This window comes from Epinephelus fuscoguttatus, linkage group LG7 (assembly GCF_011397635.1).
Source record: "Epinephelus fuscoguttatus linkage group LG7, E.fuscoguttatus.final_Chr_v1".
NCBI lineage: Eukaryota > Metazoa > Chordata > Actinopteri > Perciformes > Serranidae > Epinephelus > Epinephelus fuscoguttatus.
In genome coordinates this window covers 21,972,594-21,996,049 of record NC_064758.1, presented here as the reverse complement: position 1 = coordinate 21,996,049, position 23,456 = coordinate 21,972,594, and positions in this window count along the sequence as shown.

Below are 23,456 nucleotides of genomic sequence, written 5' to 3'. Positions count from 1 at the left end.
TCCAGTCTAATTGTAGCTTCACTTCAGCTGAGTAGTGGATTTAATAAAATGCTGCCCCACTCCCACAGGCCATCTTGGAGTCTACAGAGTGACGTTACTTTAATCGATATTGGACAGCAGTCACTCAGAGTCCCAGTAAAGCAGAGACGAATGCCGCTGTGGTGGTTTGGACCTCACAGATTGTTGTGCGTAAATGTCAAGATATTTGTCTCCCAGGCTGCGTCACACTTCCTCTCTTGATTCGGCTGTCCGGTGCACTTTGAAGAACATCTCACTATTCCGTATCCTGTAAACAAATCATTTCCCACCACAGAGCAACACAAGAGATACAAAAAAAGGCTGAGGTGACTTGATAATACACACAAACAGAGAGCGTGAGTGTACGCACGTTAATGGAAATCCCACCTGCAGGAACCCTTACAGATGTTTATCTAAAAACAGCACATGCAGCCAAGAGGCCGCTTCCCATTTTCCCACTGCCCTGCCACCTGATCCAGGAAAAGACTGAGCTAGTGGACATTTTTCACACTTTGAGCAGCATTTTCCTGGCAGATTGGGATTGCGTGGGCAGAGATCCATCAGTCATATTCTCACATGGCTCTTTCAGCTGCTGTCAGCCTCCACATCAGAGGCCAGATGGTCCTCTGTGAGGCCTGCTCAGAGGACTGACCCGACAGCCACGACAGCTCATTACTGTTTGACCAGCTAGTCTCACTGCAAACAACGCTGAGCTTTCACAGCATTGACACTGAAGGAGGTCACATGTTGTTCTGTAGGAAGGCAGACAGTGATGTCATGCTTCAGAGGTGATTTTTTTTTTTCAATTACTTCAACACAGGCTTCAGATAACATGTTTGTTTTTAGCATCACAAGGCAATAGGGCAGCAGGTTGGAACGATGTGCACAAAATAAAGATTGTTGGTTTGAATCATTTGACTGTCTGCTCAGTGGATGAAAGGGGCAAAGGCTCCAAAATGTGAATGTGTACCCTTGTGGATATAAAGTATCTCACTTACCAAAACCTTCCTTAATTGATGTATAAGAGATGTTTTTAGCTGCACCAGCAGGATGGGCCTTAGGGATGGTAATGACACAAATTTAATCCGCACCAATTTTCATAATAGACATAGTGTGATGATAGTTACACTTCAATCAAGAAAGATAACAAGTGTAACAAGCCTCACAAATTGCTGATTTTCTATATCTTAAATCATTTTTCAGTGCATATCTTTCAGAGTGTTGGACAAAACAAAGCATGGACAGATTTTTTTGATAATGAATTCAAGCGTTTGTGCCTGCTCCTGAGTTAATTTGAAAAGCACTGCATGAAGCCTTATTGATTGGAGGTGAAATATCCTCAAGAACTAATCACCTCTTAGCACTTCTGAATATAGGCTACCATGACTGAGACTGAGAATCTTCCCAGACGTTGGTATGCTAACAGGCTAAACTACAATAAAAATCCTCAACATTATACATGCTTTGCATCAACATGTTAGCACTGTCACTCTTTACTCTCAGAATTTACCTCAAAACGACTCACAGAGAGAAGTTAACCTTCAGGGCTTTCTAAACACACAGTGGTTAACATTGTGAAAGGCTCTATTTGAACTAAAACCGTTATCTTTTTCTGAACCCAACCATGCAGCTTTGGTTGAAAAACAAAAGAAAAACAAAAAAAAATATATTAAGTCAAATAAGTCTAAGAAAAATTAGTCAGCATTGTCATTTGGTTTCTCACAGGACGCAGGACACAGTCTCCTGGGTGAAAATCTTGAGTTTGACCCAGTCATCCACCATGACCTCCTACCTGTGCGTACTTTGTTGCTTTTTATACTGCTTCACCTGACCTCTTAAAGCTTTTAATGCCATAAAACTTTTTGGCAGCAGCAGCTGCTTGGATCAGCTATTGTTCTTAAGTAATGAAGGCTAATGCCCTGCTTTCCTGTTTCAGTCAACAGACTCTGTGAAACTCTACTGCAAAGTTTATGACAAATGCTATTCAAATTTTTAAAAAATCCCAGCTCAAATGTTTTATGACCCTGTTTGTAAGTCCTACCTTTTAATTTTCCTAAGTGCTTGCTTTACACTCTTCCACCTGGGACATATGTTCATATTACACTGACATATCTTTGTTTGCCTGTCCGCTGGATTAAAGGTTCAATATAATGTACAGCAAAGCACTAATATACCAACAAACAATTATCCTGTTTGCTATATAAAGATAAAGTGGGGTAATGTCCTGATCAGAGAATGAATTCATGCTTCTCTGTTCTTTGATCTGGTAGCTGGTCCATCCAGCCACGTGTGCATGTTAGTGTATATGATGATGATGATATGTACTCACTAGCTAGCTAACCACCAGGGCTTTGCATTGTGCTCAAGCCATGTCCTCTGCGACAGCACCAGTTTCACTTGTCACTTTGTCAGAAGAAGGAGGCAGAGAATGAGGAGAGATATCCAGATCTGTTCCCCATCCCTGCCTACTTGGTGGTCATTAAGAGCTATGAAATGAACTCAGAGAAATTTTAAAAATTAAAAGATGAACTTCTAATGTTGCAGCAGATTGTAGGTATGGATTCAACGAGAGGACTCCGTGGGACAGCTCCAAGGAGTCATGGACTCATGGCAGATGGCACACACCATATCACATCACAGTATTGCATTACATGTGTTCTATCACAGTGCATATGGTTTATCAATTCACTGTTCATTTAAGCTTATTCACACATGTTCTCATCTGTATTTGTGATTTCATTGTAATATCACCGATCATATCTATTCCACAGTATATTTTTGTCATCATTACGGTCAGGGAGACAAACATTTACAGTTAAGAATTCTGTACACTCTCTGATAATCATTCATGAGTTAGTATTCTTGTTTAGTTATCTATTGATGATACTATGTACCAGTAGAATCACTGTATGTAATACTGATGGGTTCATGTTAAAGGTCGCCAGTGGGAGGGGCCGTAAGAGAGTTTTCTTGTAAGCAGCAGACAGGTTTTTTCGCTCTTACACAGTGTGAACCCTAATTTCGTGTAACCTTGTTTTGTGTAGTCTGTAATGGTTAGGTGAATTTTAATTTATCATAGCAAGCTGACCGCAATACTACAGGACAGTTTCACCAACACAGATCAATAACCTTACACACGTATGGGCACATAAAATCTGACAGCATCTGACAGCTTATGTATGTTCTACCTAATTGGTAGAAAAGGGGGAATATGTGGTGGCGAAAAGGTCTAGAAATGTCTGACAGTTAAGATAAAGTTAGAAGCAAAACATGTTTACTAAAATTGAATAATCCTGAATGGTCTCACTCTGGCCGATGAGCAGAGTGACCTGGCAAACATTGTGATGGTGAAACAAGTTCTGGGAAATGGCAGGATATCACACACACATACACACACGGAAAGTTAGGTATGATGTGTGTCTGAGGAGGAGTATAAGAATGTTTGGTGAACTGCTCCACAGTGCTGTCTCATTGTTGTGGCAAGGCTACGATTGACCCCTTGTCATAAAAAAGTATTTTTTCAACAGTGAAAACCGTTGATAACGTCTTCCCAACCAATGGTAGCATTATGGGGCGTTGTGGAAGAGTAAGGTCCATTAAAGGCCAAAACACACCGGCAGCGTACAACGCGTGTCAAAACAGCCACCCCCATTATTTTCTATTTACAAACCCACACTGGCGGCGGCTCGACGTGCATCGAAGTGCCGCGCTGCGGCACTTTACGCTATTGTCCTATTTTTCCAGCGTCGCCGCCCTTGAAAAAGCGCTATTTTGTACTTCCCAGCCTAGCGGACTGGAGTGTGCAATAGAAATCCGGTTGACGCCCCGCAGCGCGAAGCTTTTTGTGTGTGTTGGAGGCAGCACTTGACTCACATCAATGACGCCGCCGTCATATGATGCCGCCGGTGTGTTTTGGCCTTAACACTGTTAGATCTGTCAGCACTGTTGTTGTCATCTTTTAGCCTTGTTAGCACCATTAGCACTATCTGCCACCATTTCATCTCAGTCCCCGCCATGTTTGTTTGCGTGCACATGGCTCGCATTTGAGAGCAGTTTTCCAGGAGGGCTCTCTACCAGAAAGGTTTCTTGATTAAGGTTAGAGGGAAAAGTCTGTTGAAATGAATAGAATTTGTCACAAAGGGCTTTTCAGGAGAAAGCCTACGAAGAACACTTTCTAATGTGCTCACATCAGAGGCGAGAGCCGTGTGCAAGCAATCCTGACTCAGGCTCTTATAGTGTATTACTCTATTAATCTTGTAAATGTGATTCCATCTCATTTAGCTGACAGCAAGTTTTAGCCCAAGAATACTTTGAGCACATTTGGAAATTTCCACCACCAGACAGACAGTTTCTGATCCATTACAACCATAATGGATGGAGATATTGTTCCTGAGTGTACTCTAGCATCGTCAGAAAATTTATTTCGGTAGAGAACTGTTGAACCTAGCCTGCTATTTTATGATACTATTATGTAGAATAATAAGCAGGTGAAGTGATAACGTAGATAGCTGTTCCAATCAGCTGGGAGACTATTCAGACAAAGAGAAACAGGTAGAGCAGGTCATGAGAGGCAGCTGTTTCCGCTCCATTTGTTTTTTCCTGTTGGATGAGCAACAAGTTGTGTGCAGGGCTACAAGCTCTGCTGTGAGAGCCGGAGAGGTCAATCATCTGACGTAGAGTGAAGGAAGGCAGGAAGCAATGAGATAATTTTAAGAAACACCCAAATTTATCTTGGATTTTTTCTGAATATGATCATTCATATAGCCATTAAAAACAGTGATCTTTACATTAGAATATACAGTAATGTTACACATAGAGATCTGGCTGTACAGACCATCTCAGAGAAAAAGTTAAGAGCAGAGGAACATGGACAGCACCAATTATCTCCACACTCAAGCCTGGCTAGACCACAATGCACCTTGTCTTCCTGGATCCCAATTAGATGGTTGAGGCAACGGTGGCCCCAGACACCCACTGACAACCAGCTACCTTTAATAACTGCAGCGTTTCCTCTTCTCTGTGAGAAGGAGAACCTTTCATGTTTCACTTGCACTGAAGCTTGTGCTACATTAAAGGAGAGCCAGAAATATTTCTGGACAGACAATAAAGACAGGTGATTATGTTTTCAACAAGAGGATTTTACTAAAGTGCTGCTGTAACGACTACTGATGATGGATATAAAACCTTCTTATCTTTCAGTATGTGAACATAAGAAGTTACAACAAAACAACACTCCCATACAGACAAAATGTTCAGTCTGTTGAAACAGAAATAAGTTCCATCCATCTTTGCATTAAAGCTGTCTCTGCCTGTGAAGTTGAAGGGTCACAGGTAAACAGGAAGATGATTAAAATGCACCAGGAAGAGAGAGGTGGAGTGCAGAGGTCACGGGATCCATCGGAGGAATTCAGTATAAACAAACAAGCCCACAGACAAACACTGCCATCTGATCACATCAGTCATTTCTTGGTATTATGTAAGTCTATCTGTTGTGTGAAGCTGATGTAAAAAAAAAAAACATAAAGCAAATATTTTTAGACATAGTAAGCTACATTTGAATTTTATTAATAAATGGAAGCTGTCCTGGGAGGCAACTAAACAGGCAAAATAGATAGATAGATAGATAGATAGATAGATAGATAGATAGATAGATAGATAGATAGATAGATAGATAGATAGATACTTGTCAGATTATTAGAAAGTTATTTTAAAGTGCCAGAGGTCACATGCAAAGAGGGAATTATTGAGGAAATATGATGTTTACACTTAGTGAAATATTCAAATCCAAGGCTCGGTGTTTCCTATTGTTGCATCCTCATCAAATGGAAATATTTAAGATATCTTGTGCACCATTTTGAATACTTTTGCGCAAGATATTCATCATTTTATTGGAAGCTTTAAAATCTCCAGTGTAATCTAAAATAAAAACCTGTGTGTATCAGTAATGTCTGGCTGCATGGCACAAATATACAGTGTGTTATTTTAAAGTATTTTACAGCAAAAGATTAATAAAATGTCTGCTGCCACTGTTAGAACCCATTGCTGGTGAGATCCCAAAAATTCTCGATGAAGATTTATCAGAGCTGAAGTGAAAAAAGAAAAAAAACATGCTCATCAAGAGCAAAGGCCAGACGCACGAGCAGATGGAAATATCAACAAGGCTTCCTGAGATGAGCGTGGGGAGAGATCTGACAGCAGGCGGCCGGATCTCTGGAAATATTTTTGAATCAGTTCATTCTTTCAAAGTCTTCTCCAGCAGCGCTTGGCAGGAGTCTTGTAAGTCCATACTGTGATATTGATCTCACTTAACTGAAAATACAACATACTATCACATGGTGCGACAGTGATGCCTCACACCAATTTCGAATGCAGACACACTGTATTTCCCACTTTGGTGATCTCTACCTCTGATTTCCTAGAGGACATCACTTCAGAAATGTGAGAAATGGCATTTTACAGCAGGAAATGGTTTTGTGAGTATGTGTTTAACTGTGATATACACACAAATAACAGCCACAGCTGAACATTGACTTCAGGTGTATTAAACATGAACCATCCATACAGAAGATGCCTTTTCCATTTCTGTAACTGATCCCCAGAGACAGAAGACCATTGTTCCACAGGGGGAGGGGGTGTGAGGTATTTTGGTTTCCCCTTTGTAAGTCCTCAGATGTCTGAGGAGGCTGATTTGCTGCATTGATCACTGCATTGATTGAAGCTGCTCCTATAGAAATTCTCATTGGTTGCTGCGGTTTCAGGTCTACGCTGAATCCAACTGTTGATGCTGCTTCCAGGCAGATTTGTGTGAATGACGGAAGGGAAATAGCCACCAGTGAATAAATCACCCAGATGGTGATGACCTACGTACAGACATGATGTTGCAAGTAAACTTGTATGTCTAGTCTTGGTAGAGTTTATTACAAGTAAAAGCCGTATTAATGATTTTTGTACAGAGCCAATAGTTAAGCAGTATATTCAAGCTGTGTGGTAGGCCTGCCTACTGCTGCTGTGTAATATATATTTGCTGTTAAGAGATAAAGAGTAGTGCAGGAATGAGTCCTAAAACCCAGAAATGAGTTAGCATTTTATTATTCCCGGTTCCCTTATCTTGAAGTCAATGTTTTTTTTTAATGGGTTTTTGGTTGATGCCTGGAATAAGGTCTGTGGTAAACACATGCTCAAGAGACTAAAAAAGGTGATTGCTAATAAGTGGCTAAATGAGACAACAGAACGTCATCAGGCAGATCACAGCTTTACAGCCTCGTTGTGGTGCCAACTTTAAGTCATGTGACCGTGGTGACGTTCACTTATAGCCTAACCATAGCTTTTTACTTCTGACTATTGCATTTACTCCAATGGACAAATCCCGTTGAATTTTTGACGAGGGAACCAGGACGAGGCTAACTTCTGCGTCAGCTTGCAAAAAAACATCAAGTACTCTCTTGTCACAACTTAAAACTTTTAGACACCATTAACACCTTGCATTAAAATGCATTTTGGGTGCTTGGATTGCAATCAGATGGTGCTTGACCATTAGCGTACAGGTGTAAATGCACTCAAAACCTATCAAGGACGGACTGTGATCCGATCGGCTAAACCACTTTTGGAGGTGGTCATGGGCGCGTTGTGACCACATTAAACACAAGTATAAATGCAACTGTGTTTTCAATCCACATACAACTACATGGGGGGAAATGCATAATCATACGGGAGTGTTCCAAACCAACGAAAAAGTAGCCATTAGCCTGTTAGCAAGACAAGCTACTGGCAAAAAAGTAGCAAGACAGCTCTATGGATGGATATCAAGACACTCGTGGATGGAATCAAGATAAAACCAAGTGTCTGCTTTCAATTCGGTCCAGTGAAAGTATACAAGCAAAACTTGGCAATTCATGTTGCAAATGAGTCATTTATGAAGCAATGGCCATGCAAATGGTGGTGAACAACCGGTACTAACTGCAATGTCAATGAAAAATTGAGCACATGAAACTTGCATACAGAAAAACCAAGGACAACAACAGGAAAAGAGTCATGGGCTGGATCCATTGTTTGGTGACTGACCTACGTTTTGCCCTGGCGTAGAATTTTCAGATTCTAACATTAGCATGGACTCCACAAACAGTGCCAGCTGCGACAAGGACAACAGGAGGGGAATCACCACTGATAAAGGAGGTATGTTGTGATCAGATCTCAATCGGTCCTTTATATTATGGACACTGGAGACACATTTTAGCACCAGGTGTAAATGTAATCAGGTTATATAATATCTAGATTTAAAATGCAGATGTGCAAGGTGGGTCTTTGCAGCTCCACTTTATTTGGTCTGGTATAACCAGAGGCTCATTGTAAGTAATGCTAGAACACATTGATACTGCTGTAACTGACATGACAGAGTAAGTTTGGTGACTTTACGACTCTTCCCCTGCATGTGCTGCTACAACACCACATAAACATTTAAATAGTTTTGTCTCGATATTGAGCAGACGACATACCATATCCTCACAGAGGACATGTTTGCTGTGGCCTGCTTGTAGTCCCATTGCACTCACTCTCAGTTAGGTTTCCTAATGATGAGGTTTTAGAAGCAGGTGCCTAAAGAGAGTCTTAAATGGAAGGGAAGTTCAAAGTGCCACTATCCTCTAAGTGTCACAGTGGTCATTGTTCAACTACACTACAACATTGTTCAACTACATCTCTCAAACAGTGTATCCTTGGAATTCTTTAATTTGTGTCTAAAATGTGTTCTACTGAATGGATTGCCATGAAAATCGGAACAAATATTCATCATTTCAAGAGGATGACTTGTAATAACTTTGATGATCCTCTGACTTTTTGTCCAGCACTATCTGTCCATTTAATTTGTTTTTGGACCAATACCTGGAAAATGAATGTTGTTCCCATCAATCCAGCCAACCTGGACTCATTCCTAAGTCATCGAATACTTGCGTCACAGGGAAATGCAGCCGGACAACAACAGAAGTACAGGGGACGAAACGTCAGAATAGATTGGGTGGGAGGGGTGGTGGATGTGTCCAGCAACCATCAATTTTCCCCTGGAAGGTTGTTGTATGATTCCCATATGAATGTAAAGCCAAACCCTGTTATTTCTTTCCAAACCTTACCACATGCTTTTGTTGCCCAAACCTAACCACGTACCTGTGTTGGCTAAATCATGCGATTATTGTCAAAGGAAACCATCGTCAATTTGCGGTGTTGTTACATTGTTTATTTTGAAAGAGACTGTATGCAAACTGTATATTTCCTGTGAAAGCAGAATTTTTGTGTTAAAACAGACAATGCATGCAGATCATCCAGAACATCAACAAACACACCCAGGGTACCTTGCACATCATATGTTCACATGGAAAGTCCATGAGCAAGCGTTGATATGTGACGAGTTCGGAGTGAGAATGTGTTGGTCCAGATGTACTTTGACTTTAGCTCTAATTAGCAAATCTTGCCATGCTAGCACTTAGCATTGTTATTAGGAAAGTGAGCATGTGAGAATGCTGATGCTTGCATTTAGCTCAAAGCCTGGCTGTGCCTGAGTACCATAAAGAGAACCGGATACAGTGTTGGAGGTGGGGCCCCCTTCACTTCTAGGAAAGTTGCTCAGTGGTGCATGAAGCCAAAAAAGTTCAACTGCTGCATAGAAACTACCCAGATGATCAGCATTGTTTCTTCATCACTGAGTGGGCACACTTGACACTTCCAATTACCAAGTCGGCTACTTTGGGTTTAGAGCTCTGCGAACTCGAATGGGAATAAAATGATTCAATCATGTGGCTCTTCTAGGCCTTCCAAATGTTATTGGGCCAAATGGATCAAATTCTGTTAGTGAAACGAATCATTTCACGGATGTTGTGATGCTCAAAAAAATTGGTCTAATGATGTAAAGATGTTTCTTTTGCATGTAAGTCAATAGGGGAAAGTATTAATGGGCCAGATGGCGTCACATGACGGATGTAATTCCACTGTTCGACCACTATGAAAGCAAGGCTGCTAATGTGGCTGTAAACTCTTGTTTGCGATTTGCAAGAACAGATCCTTTTTATTTAACTCCAAGTTTCAAGCTTACAGCACTTTTTTCACTTTTGAAAATCCCCAGGGAGTCTCCTGAAATCCAGCTTGAAGTCAAATAATCCACCCACATGCAATTAGTAAATAGGCAGCAGTATCAAATATTTAACAACTTTACATTGTGCACTGAGTAGTTGACGGTAGCACAATAATTACTTGATGAATAACGGTGGCGCCTTTATGATTCCCCACCTACCTGGGGAAGGCCTCATCACTAATGCATTAGCCATTTACTGTGTGCTGGACCAGTCAAAAGGGATGACTGCACCCATTCAGCCATTCTTTTGGAGTGCAACTCTGAAATGACAGCTGAAGAGCAGTGGGCACTGATTAGACCGCTGCTGAGAAAGAACGCACATTCTCATTCATTCTCCTCATTGATTTCTGATGCAAAGACTTCGTCATGCATAAGTAATGACGTCCTGTTAGGTTGAAAGTTCACAATGTAGTGTAACTGTAAAGAGGAGAGTCTGTTATGTTTTACAGATTCCTTTACAGCACGTGACGAAGCCATTCGAGTGATAAATATTCATGAGCTCCTACTTTTCACTTCTGTTATCCATTTTTTAATTATTGCCTTTCAAAGTGTTGGGAAATGACTGCATGGGTATCTAAATGGACCGAGTATTTCAGAGGCTTGCATAGTGAAGAGGCAAATGCACATAGGCTGCTAATGGCTGTGTTATTTCCTGCCTGTCTTTAGACATAATGGCCAAGCTCTTACACAAGACATCCCTCCCGTCTGAGAGGAATCTCATCCACCAGTAGCATGAATTTACTAAATGATAGTAAAGAGCTCTAAGAGAGGCTGTCCAGAAAACACTCAAAGTTTCATAAACTTCCCTGCTGTTTGGCTGACTCCAGATTCAAAACAAAGATAAGCAGCCACAGTTGAAATGTCACCCAAACATTATCAGTCAGTAAGTTACTTGTCACTGTGATTGATGACATTGTTTGTAAGTTTGTTCATGTTTCTTGGAAATGCACCCCATGATTGTCTGGCTGTTTATGAGCACAATCCACCTGGGAGATATCTGCGAACGAGGGGTCGGCTTCTCAGAAGAAGCAGCAGATGTGTTTTTTTTCCATCAGCTGGCATAAATCCAGTCAGCCGGGTCACTTGGTGAAGGTTGATTGTGGAGACTTCCAGTGCAGGAACGTGATCAAAATGTTCAACAATCAGGAAACTTGAGAGGTAAAATTTGAGTACACATGGGTCAGATTATATATAGCTCATACCCTCACATTATGTAAAACACTGATCTATGTTACTCTCCTTTTTTATCTAGATCCTCATGTGTAAAATATACAGTTCATCTGATAATGAATATAAAGATCAACAGTATATTCCTACAAAAAGATGGGTAAATATCAGCCTATTGACCGTAGACTAAGTCTATTTCCCACAGAATTAGAATAAATTTGTGATGGCTGATCACCAATGATGACCTGTTGCTGATGGATCGGCTCTGTGAGCCATTGCCCTCTTGCCCTGTCTGTCCAGTCAGTACGACCTTACACTGCATGACATGATCTCATACCTACTTGTCACGTGTTGGCACTTGGGCAGAAACCCTGCAGCAGCAGTTAACATCCGACACCAACCCTTTAATCTCGCATCGACACCAGACGGCTTGACACTGTCATTAAACTTGTTAAAGCCGTCTGATGATAACAGATGATGATAACACTTAGCCCTGTTACTGTGTGTGACTCCAGTCACGGAGCTCTGTCCTGTGGCAGTAGTCTCATGTTAAAAAAAGAGATTTCAGTCTTTCAGCTGTGTTCAGTGGCAGCCATATGTAGGCCCTTCACCTCGCAACATTTTCATGATTATTTATGCAGTGGCTGAGTGCAGCAAGCAGTGAGAGTCAAGGCTATAACTATAATTCAGAGACCGTAAAAGTGACCAACGTTTTCTTAAGTGTCCACAGCACCTTTCCCCTCTGACTGTCAACTCTAGACAGCTACAGTTGCAGGTTTGAACTGAAAGAGACAGTGACAGTGTGACTGACACAGTTATCCCAAATCAATAATTTAGTCACTGTTTACAAATTATTTTAAATTTGTTGCAGTGTAAGATGTCAGGGTAAACACGTGTCTCCTCAATCTTAATCTCAACCAGCCAGCCAAAGGAGCACAGGAACTTCCAGAGACTTTAAGGGGGCTGTACACATGCCAAGATTTTTGTGCCCTCAAATACATTGTTTTCAATGTAGATGCGCGGCAGGTATGCTCAAATGCCAGACCGATGCCGCCGCGGTGCACACATGTTTCCGAGTGTCCATTTTTTTTAGATAAACAGAGTTCAACTTTTGAAATACCATGTCATGTGACAACAAACAACCAATCACAGCCAACAGATATCTTTTCCTTCCTCTGTAAATATCAGTCTGTGTTAAATACGGAAAGGTTGATCTTTTTAGTGCAGGGCTACCCAAAGCTTTACATCTGTCCCAGGGACGATAGGCCTAGACACTTATAAACAGCAAAGAAAATCAGTTCTGCAGTCAGGATTTCAGGTAAATGGACTATAATGTGGTGCTTGTAGATGTTGCTTAGCAACCTCAGACACAACCTGCCGCCACACTCTTGAAAGCCGGCACAAAAAAGGCACAAGAGTAGCACCCAGTGCCTGACCTCATGTCTTCCAGGTGGTTACGCAGCATGCGTATTTCCCCTAAGAGCTTCAATAAAGACACATGAGGCAATTAACAGCAACAACAGCAGGGTGGTGTTCCCTTTAATAGCATATAATGCTTCCTTGTATACACCCTGTTGAATATATATTTTAGTGACAACATTGGGGATTTTTCTTATGTGTAGGCTGTGATGAATTTTAACCAGCTGCCTATTACGTATCAAAGAACTTTTTACACCAGCCTCTTATTGAAATGGGGTAAATGTTGTCATAAACAGCTCTGTGTCTGTGGCCTTACAACCTTTGTGAAAAGGTGAAATATTTTTTTAAAACTAAAAAAAGGAGATTTTACCCCTCTTGAATAGTCAATTTTTATTAAAATTTTTAATTGCAGTGACTGGACATAATTGCAAGGTTGTGCAGAATTCATGGGCATTGGCTGAATTACCGTTAACTGTTGCAATCCAAACCTCGCAACATCCTGGAGCGGCTGGTCAGCCTGGCTCTTTTCACAGGCAACACAATCCGCCTGCCAACTCTAATGCTCATTAATTAACATATTATACCTTGTTTGTTTAATCTGTACAAAACCAAAGAGTAGAAATGACACATTGCTATCTGCAGGACTATTTCTTTACCTGGCACAGTCCCTTCCTGGAGTCTCCACTCGTTGCCTGGCAACAAGACTCCAGCTAACCTAACCTGTCTTGTTGACAGACATGAAAGTGGCGTCAATCTTCTCATCGAACTCTCAAAATGTTGAACTATTCTTAAATACAGATATTTTTTGCAGTGAAGTTTTGCGTCATGAGGAAAGGATCCATACAAAGTGCTTGGAAGCACGGTAATATGACCCACATTCTCATCACAAATCCAGACACCACTTTCTCATATTTTCCTTTCTCAGTTGTGGCTAAACAAGCTCATAATGAAGCGGCCTTGCTGCCTGGCCTTTCCTTTGGCTCACAAGCTGCACCTCGATCACTCATTAAGATGTGGATGCACAACATCTGAGTCTTCTGGACAGCTGACGGAAACAGAAAACAGCCAGGCATTTATATCCAGTACTAAAAACCAAAGAAAACAACATAAAATCATTTACTGGGCTTAATGCATGTGTTTTATTATTTCCATCTTTCTGTGGAAGCATATTCAGCAGCGATAAAACGTCACTAATCAAACATGTCTTGTGTTATTTTAGTCACAAGCTGTTAGTGACTGACTCAGCTGTTTCCCATATGTCCTGATGGTTGTTCTTGGCCTCCTCTTGGCGCTGCATACAGTAAACTTCATCAGTACTTTTCACTGTCACAGTGAGCGCATATTAGAACCGTCTTCAGCTAAAGGTAAATTGACTTTTGTTGACCGCACTAGAAAATCTACCAGCCATGATTAAAGATTGTTTCCAATTTTAGTGTGTGATCATTACGTGACGGTGGTTGAGAAAAAGAGTGGTGGCGGTGGGGGAACTGGTGTGATGTATTGTTCAGTGGGGTCAATGCTGATGGAGCTCCCACTTTTTACCCCTCTCCTCCCCACCCCCACCATTCAACCCACACACATACACACATTAGGGCACAGGAGAGCAGGGAGTGTTGTCCATTAGCGGCCCACAGGAGACTGGCCTCGTGCTGAACACATAATGCTTCTGCGGTGAGGGGAAACTCCCTTTAGGATAGTTGACTGAGAAATAACTCTCCTGCTCTTCACAGATCATTACGTCTCCATCCCCGCTCATAGGGCTGGATTGGTTTCACTTATTGTTTGGGGTTTTGTTGTGATGGTCAGTGGGCTTTTTACTTTAGGACACTCATGATCATGATGCACTTGGGCAGAACGGCTGTGAGCAGCTTTGAAAAATGTTGATATCTGGTGCCCTGATGAGATTCAAGCTGCAGATGGATATATTCTAGTTTAGAGGATGATTCTGGTTTAGTACAGCTCTGCTTGGCTTTATCATTTCAAATGGTTCTGAAAACATTATTCTCACGGGGTTAATTGCAAAGATTTGGGAAGACGAGAAACAGGGTAAAGAAACAACAACAGATCAGACAGGTCATAAACAAACAACCAGATTACCCGTCTTACCTACACTAACTTTATTTGGAGGCAAAACTGACACTGAATATCAGTTACAATCAACATTGCACAGGAAAACTGATGCATGCATGGTAGGTCAAAGGTGAACCTGGGAGTCTGTAAACTATGGCTGCGTTCAAAATTCCTCATTACTCACCATATAGTGACCTTGCCATTTTGTAGTGCTGTCCAAATGCATAAAGGGAATTATTATACTCTATATAGTGGACTCAGATTATCCCCATCGTGAAGTGTACAGCTCATGGTCACGAACCAAGCACTATATCCCATCATGCATTGTGGATGGACACAGAGACAGACAAGAGGAGGAAGAGCAGCTCAGTTGCCTTTACCTGTTGTACATGTTTAACTTTTGATGACACGTTGAAGTTTGCTTCACCAGTTTCTTCATCATATTATTGTAACCATAATTACTGCATGCATTATATATTAATGGGTACATTATTAATATTTAAGTAGTAATAGATTCAGCCTTACTGAGTTGCTGGTAAATTATTATTTCTATGTTGTTTATAGTACTTTGTATATTGTTTCATTTGTATTTTCACATGCAGTGTTTAAGTGAAGTCATTGTGTTCCCCAGTGCCTCGTAAATGTATGGAGACCAGGCAACTGGAAGTCCAGTCATTCCTATGGGAATTTTCGTGATATCCGATGTGTCTGTGAAACTCTTTCTATCAGGTTTCTATCCATCTGTAAAGAAATGCACTTCCTGGCATTGGCCACTAGAGGCATCATCTGTATATTTACTAACACTGTTAGTTGTTACATGTTATCAATCTGTTGTCAAGCCATGCTCCAGAATCAGTTAGGTGTAATAACAACAATGGAGAGCACTATAGACAAGATAGATGCTGCTACTGAGGCTCTCCCAAATTGGCATGTCTTCTCAATCGTATTTTGTTTTTTCTTTACTCTGCCCCACTCTTAAAACCGCGGAAAACAGGTGTGTTGGCATGGACACGCATCAGTGTGAACTTAAAATGATGTTAGATTCAGGCAGATGCATGAGTCTCTTGTGACTGGTTAGGGAAAATTGAAACCTGCTCCCCTAGGGACATCAGTTATAAGGGATGCAATGTCAGACTGAGTGTAACGAGATGTCAACTCTGTCTGATATCAGACAAAAAAATACCACAAGTTTAATTTCTAGATTATATTTTAATCAGTTACTAATCTGAGATGTATCTGATCAATCTTTTTCTCTATATTATCAGACAATTATCACAACATCAGATATTCTTTTGGATCGGAGAGAGTCTTCCTACAGAGAGTGTTGCATTATGGGTTGTTTGTGGCTTTAATGTCGAGAAGATAAACTCTTGAGTAGAGAAAATGACTTGAAAGCATCTCCCCGCATCGACTGCAGAAACACACCAGGGACCAATTCATCTGTCGAGCAGCTGAGAGTTACGACTGTCACAGATGAAGAGCTCAAAAAATTATCCGCTTCCAAGAGACACAGCGTGACAGACTGACCACATACGCACATGTAAGATTTACATTATGCTTTAATAGACGTATTTCATGTTTTCCTTTTATGTCTTATAATCAGGATTGTCAAACATTCAGTACAAAGTGCGATTTCTTGATTTTGGAACAAAACTACCCAATCTGTGAAAAACACGGGTATCAAACCTCTCTAGTAATGAGCTGTGGGCTCAGTCCAGAAACAACATGACACAGGATCTTCTGCTCCCTGTGATGATGGCAGTGAAGAGCTCCTGTGGCTCCACACCCACTCTAGTTCTGAAGGCTAATAGAGGTTAGCTCTCCAGATGGGAACGACCCTCGAACTTTGAGAGCGGAGAGAATAAAGGGAAAAAAATAAAAATCAGAGCCTCAAACGTCCATCTGCATAGCAACCACATCATGTCATCCATCCATAAGAGGCTGGTGGATGTGGGCTCAACAAAAGCCTGTCAATTAGTCCCTCTAGGATTTCACAGGCTTTTGGGGATTGATGCGTCCTTAAATGCCTGATTTCAAGGCAGCTTTTCTAAAACATTGTGTTGCATGTTGCAATGTTTTCATGCGTGTTTTTGCCAAAAACTCTTGCAATTTCTTTGGTTAATACCTTCTTAAAAAGGGAACTTGTTCCAGTGAGACAAAAAACACCCTTTTGTCAGTTAAGTTATCTTACTCTAACATTACAATTAACTGTGTATATTTAACTCACTTTGATTCTTTAGCACATGCAATAGATGTATGCACCAGCCTCATTCATGGTGATTTGTCTTGTCTGTTGTCCACACGTGTTTTGCAATAGAAAAGTGTTCTCTGGGGCGCCTGCAGAGCTTGGTCTTACACCGAGTCATCAAAACCGATGCTTGGGCAGTGACTTGCAAAGTCAGAAACCAACAAAAAAGCGTCCTCTAATGTTGGCATGATTTGCAACTGGTTGCCGTTACAATTTAACTCTGTCCAGTGGTGTCAGGGGGAAACGCGGCAGGACAAGGACGAAAGTTAAGGCGGCGAAAGTCCAATTTGGGGCAGCCAAGAACGGTGGTGGATGGGTCCAACAAACACTAACTTTCACCTGAGAGAGCGGTGTTTGTATCCCATAAGATACTAAAGCCAAGCCTTGTTCTTTTTTCCTAAACCTAACCACGTGTTTATGTTCCCTAAACCCAACAATGTGCATTAGTTGTTGAAGTAAAAAAAAAAACCTTCAAATTAATGGTGTTGTACCGACGTAGTGCTTTTAATTTGAAAGAGACTGTATGCACTGTAAATGGTAAATTTCCTGTGAAAACGGAAGGGTATTTTGGAAGAAGACAATGCACTTCACACAGCATCCCAGGACGTCAACAGCAAATGCACCCATGGTACCTTTAACGTTGTGTCTGGACGTGGAAAGACCATGACCAAATGTTAATATGTGACAAGGCTGTAGTGAGAATGAGTTGGCCTGCAGCACCTTGCTGCAAGTCATCTCCTCTCGCTCCCCTGTCACACTTAGACTGTCCTGTCTAATAAAGGCAAAAATCCAGAAAAAGGAAAATGTTTGTCATTCCACCATATTGTTGCAGACAGTGTAAAACAGTTCACCCCCACTTTTGTTGGTAAATGTGAGTCGTTAGTATCACAGGAGAAACAAGTCAGAAACAAGTAAGAGAGTTTGGTGACAGATAACTGCTATTATTGGCAAACTAATGGGAAGCTACGATGAGTGGTCAAATTTGTGGCGGAGTTAGTGTGATTGGACAAAATTGCAGGATTGCAGGGATTGATTAAATTTGCATTACATGCTGTGATTGCACCATCGTAACATCCTACAGGGGCTGGTCAGTGCTGTAAAACAGATTCAACATCGCTCAGGATTCAGACCTCCTTGACATGACTTCATTGTGGCTATAATGTGATTTTTAAAGCTGCCAGATCCTGCCTCGTAAGATGATTTCAGTTGTCAAAGACAGCAGTACAAGTCTTCTACCTGTTTGAAAAAATCTTCTGGTTCATAATAGAAAACCATCGACATGTTTCAAAGAGATTAATGGACAGTCTTTTTTCAATTATAAAGTGCTCAAAGTGAGTTCAATACATTGATCCAAATCTCACTTTGCACGTGCCCAGGATTTGCAGGCTGCAACAGTCTAATAATGATACATAATTTATATACTGGATGGAAGCTTATATCATCATATGTATAGTGGAAAGTCAACCCTCTAAATTACGTCATCATAAAGCCATAAATAAGTAAAAGATTGTTATTCCACCAAGATAAGACGTCAAGATGGTGCCTTTTCCACAGCATCGCACCAGTGAATGAAATGGTGAAATGGCTCAGCCGTTCTCCATGGAAACTGTGTTCAATATTGTCATGACAACCTTCAACAGAGGAGGAAAAAAATAAAACAAAGAATGAGGGGAAACAATGAAAGGGAGCAATCACGGATGACAGGACAAGCCCTGACAGATTCTCTCTCGACTTCCAGCTCTGACTCTTCCTCCTCTGCCCGAGCTCATCTTGTTTCATGAATCACAGCCCCGCGAATCTGTCAATCATCTCTCCTCCAGGCCCCCAGAGCGAGAGATGCTGCTCCACTAATGGAGTTATTCAGGTGTGGAAAACTATCAGCTACAAGCATCATGGCTGCTTTGTGTTGATAGAGTCATCAAAATACAGCATTCAGCCAGATCAAAGGATCCAGCTGGGCAATTATCACCTCTGAGCATGGGGATGCACACAAATTTAAAGAGGACTGTTAAGGTGGTATTTCCCTCCGGAAATCATCTGTGATGTATGTTATCTACAGTGTGGCTTCTGTAGTGAGTGGTGAGAGGGCTTCAGTCATTACAACCAGGTGATTATGATGATTCCTGATGTACAATCTTGACATTTAAATAACAATAAAGCAAAACTGCCAAACATTAAAAGGCAGTTTTTAAACATACTGAGCTGTAAAACACCACTAAAATTCGTTCATCAATCACCACCAGACACCCACTGTGTAGAAAACTTGACATGTTTCTAACAGATGTGTATAACGTTACTGCTTTATTTAAAAGATATAGATAATTAAACCTGAAACACAAACACATTCAAGTGTCCAAATGACAGCATGAAATAGTGAAATGTTAATGTAGACTTGATGGAAACAATAAGAAAAAGGAAAATTGATGTCACCCAAATTTTCAGTCTATTAAAGGGTCAGTTCAACCAAATACAAAACACATTTTCTTGCACTTACCTTTGGTTGGATCTCTTAAATTTCTACCCCCAAAACAATGGAGATGAATGGAATTTTGTTTATGATGCCCACAGCATTGAACAGTTTTCCCCCGACAGCCCCAGTTTTTGCCCTATCAAAGGCGAAATGTGTGTGTGTGTGTGTGTGTGTGTGTGTGTGTGTGTGTGTGTGTGTTTCTGTGCTTCTGCCATTTGGCTAAAAGGCGCAGTGATAATGGGAGTCACCCTCACTAAGAAAGCACATAACCTCCAAATGGATTCACAGACGATTGGAACAATTGGCCATGAGCCAAAGGGACAGCTGCATGAACATTTCGATGTATGCGCATACATGGTCCCAGCTATTGCAACTTTGCATTTGTTTACAAGGATCAGGCACATTAATTAACCTTTTTTGTAAATGTGCCAGTGCTTGCCAGCCTGATAATGTTCAGCTGCAGTCCTTGTGGCAATTTGTTCTGAAACTATGAAGTTACAGGTTAAGAAGTACAAACATAAAACAATAAAATATGTCAAAATGAAAACAAATAAGCAACAACTAAAGCATGCAAAGGACACAGATTGCTCAGCATGCAGAGCAACAGAAAGCAGGAAAACACTGATGCAACATGACAACATGCACAATTCATGCAACCATACAGTATAAAACAATTTAAACCAACAGAACATAAAAGAGCCAAACTGCTATTAAACAGATGTAAAAATGGTCTGCAAGCTACCTCCAGAGCAGGTCAGTAACCTTTACTATCAAAAAGCCATTATTGGCCAAAAAAAATTGAAAAACAATCTGTCAGGAGCCACAAACCATTTGAATAAAGAACAGCCTATTAAGTCTAAATTAGCCCATCAATATTATGAAGAGGTCTAAATGAGCATTCATTAATATGATTTACTATGAGGTGGCTACTCTGCAGTGGGCTATATATAATTATTTTGTAGGCTACTTAAGCTTTGCAGCATTAGTGGTGAAAGCAAATATATCTGTCTGCACATTTTTGAAATCCTCTATTTTCCTCCAAGACTTTTCCTTTTTTTTTGGATTTGGACTCCAGGCTAGCCACTGCTACTGAGCTTAAGCAAAATTTAGAGACAAATGGAAATCTGAATGTTTAGAAAATAACCATTATTCATTTCCATATAATTTTATGTTAAAGCCACAGGGAGACTATGGAGAGGGTCTGAAGAGCTGCATGTCTTTGTAGCCGCAGGCCGCCTACCCCTGCTCTAGAGGTTAGTAAGAATATTAGTGAACTGTCCCTTTGAATCCAAAGACTGATGCATCTCACTTGTAAAAAAGCCCTCGAGCTAAATCCACTTGTCTCACAAATGTTCACTGTATTTAAAAATATATATTCTCATGACCTCATGCAGCTCTGTGTGTTGAGATGATGTCACATGTACAGACTCCAGTAATCTGCCACTTAGTAAAGATAAACTGAATATTTCTCTGTACATGTTAACGCCCCTCCTCAAGTTACCGTTAAAGGGAAAAGTCTCCACTTTTTGTGTGGATGTCTGATTAAATGTAGTTGATTGAAGCAATAAATTCCTCAGTGTGTGCTATACTGACCGAGAAACCTGAGTTACGCAACTTTATAGACGAGGATACATTTTACAGTGGTTCTTTACGTTCTTTGGTGAACTTGGATATTCAGCCATATTTATCCAAGCCAGAGTATATGGTTGAAGAAATGCAGCAGAGAGAGGCCAAGGCTGCGGCTGCATTACATGCAAGAGGATGCCGTCAGTGAGGACCCTCCAGAACCTGAGCTCCTGAGAACAAACACTGACTGGTGAGGCCTTTGCTCAAACTGCCCTCTAATGTCAACAGAAACTGAATCATTCTGCTGCAAGGAATTTCAGTGTGGGAAGTTTTTGTTGGATGAAGTCACCACTGCGAACCCTGACAGAGCAAAAATGTACTCCTCACTCCAGCAGAGGTGTGCTTGAGACTTTCTTCAGGATCACAAAGATGAACTGGAAAAGACAACTAAGATCAGCAGGGCCGAGAGGGCAGATGATCACTGAGTAAGTATGTTAGTCACCGAACACTAAGCTGTTTTAGCCCAGTCACCAGAAGAAAATGTTGGTATTGTACATTTCTGTGAACCATGGATATGTTACACCAAGCTGTAGACCACAGTTGGAAACCAACAAATAACAAAACCAGGTCTATTTTAGAGACCCATGGCTGTGTTTTAAGTGGCTTTTTAGCCACAGAACATGAGTGATTTTCAGCGGCCTATTGCTGTTTTTCCACTGGGGTTAGTGCCACAAAAAGCAGTTGTCTTTTACCAAGATATCGCTGCATTTCCAGCAGAGATTAGTCCCTAAAAACTGAGATTTTACGCCAAAACAGTATCCTCTCCTAACCATAACCAATTGTTTGTTTATGCCTAAACCTAACCATGTTAACCACATCATTGTTGAAATGTAAAATCTGAACACATTGGCTACATAATAATGTACAAATGTGACATATCTGTGGTTTTCAGAAACATACAGGGACAATGTTTTATTTTCCTGGCAGTTGCCTCTTTTGTTGAGTTAAGTTGCCTCCTAGTAAGATGTATTAATCTAAAGTTGGTAGGCCAATGTGGGTAATCGGTCACTCTTTCACAACATGTGGGGTCCCTTCATGTGTTATGTGGAGAGGACAGATTTACTACACATGTTGGAAGCAGTGTGGATATGCTATAAGTGACCCTCTGCTATAAGTTTTTTTTTCTTATTGTCGTCAAAATTTGTACGTTAATATAACGTGTACTGAAACTGAAGTGTATTGTATTGCACTAATACGATCTTCAACCTGTAATTTATGATTTTCTTTCTTGTTGTTTTTATTTCTTTACTTTCCTCTCTCATTTATTAATTTATTTTTAATGTATTCCATTTATTTTATCTGTTTATTTATTTTTAAATTCATACTTTTTGGGTGGGGGTGGATTACATGTGTGTTAAATACTCTGCAGTTGTACCAATCTTTTTGTGGTGTCCTTTTCTTTTGCATGTTTGTGGATGTATATATATACACATACTGGATGTGTGTTTATGTATGTCGTTCCTTGTTGTTGAAATCAATAAAGATGTTGTTGAAAAAAATACTAATTTAAGTTGGGCTTTTATTGTAAAAGGTTAAAAAAAAGGGAAGGAGTGAAGTGATAATGTGCTACTGTGCATGAAAAATAATAGTGTTGCCATCTTGGTTGCCACTGGTTCAGACTACGGAGCCTCCATATTTTTATTTTGTCACCTGCAGGCCAAACCTTGTAAACGTTGGCGACGTCATGTTTTAGTTCTGGGTGTCAGAAGCTCACATGCATTGCATCTTGGTACATGTAGGCCTGCTGTCTAGGCTCAGTGAGCAGGAGAGCTCAGCTTTCTTGGTCAATATAGCACGCACTGAGGAATTTATTGTTTCAGTGGACTACATTTACCATCAGCACTGACTGGTTATCTGCATAAAAAATGGCACATTTTTCCTTTAATATCAGAGCAGCCAAATACTGTGTTTGAGACCATCAGAGCATCTTCTCATCATCAACCTGCTTTAATCTGATCAGTCTGTATCTCAGTCCACGTTTAGCTTCACTGAAAGACTGTGTCTGCTTTTGTATGAACACATGGCGTCTGCTTTCGTATTCATGCAGCCTTTATGGCTTAGACTCTCCCATGACATCTTGCCCCCCCCCATTCCTCGCCACAGTGCGCTGCACAATACATCCCTGAACATCAAAACACTCCTCATGGGCAACAACAGTAATGATGATCACGCTGAGCTGAGGTGAGTGTGTGTGTGTGTGTGTGTGTGTGTGTGTGTGTGTGTGTGTGTGTGTGTGTGTGTGTGTGAGAGAGAGAGAGAGAGAGAGAGTGGTGTTTCTTTGCGTGTGAAAGACGGGGGGCCGAGCAGTAATTAGTGTTGCC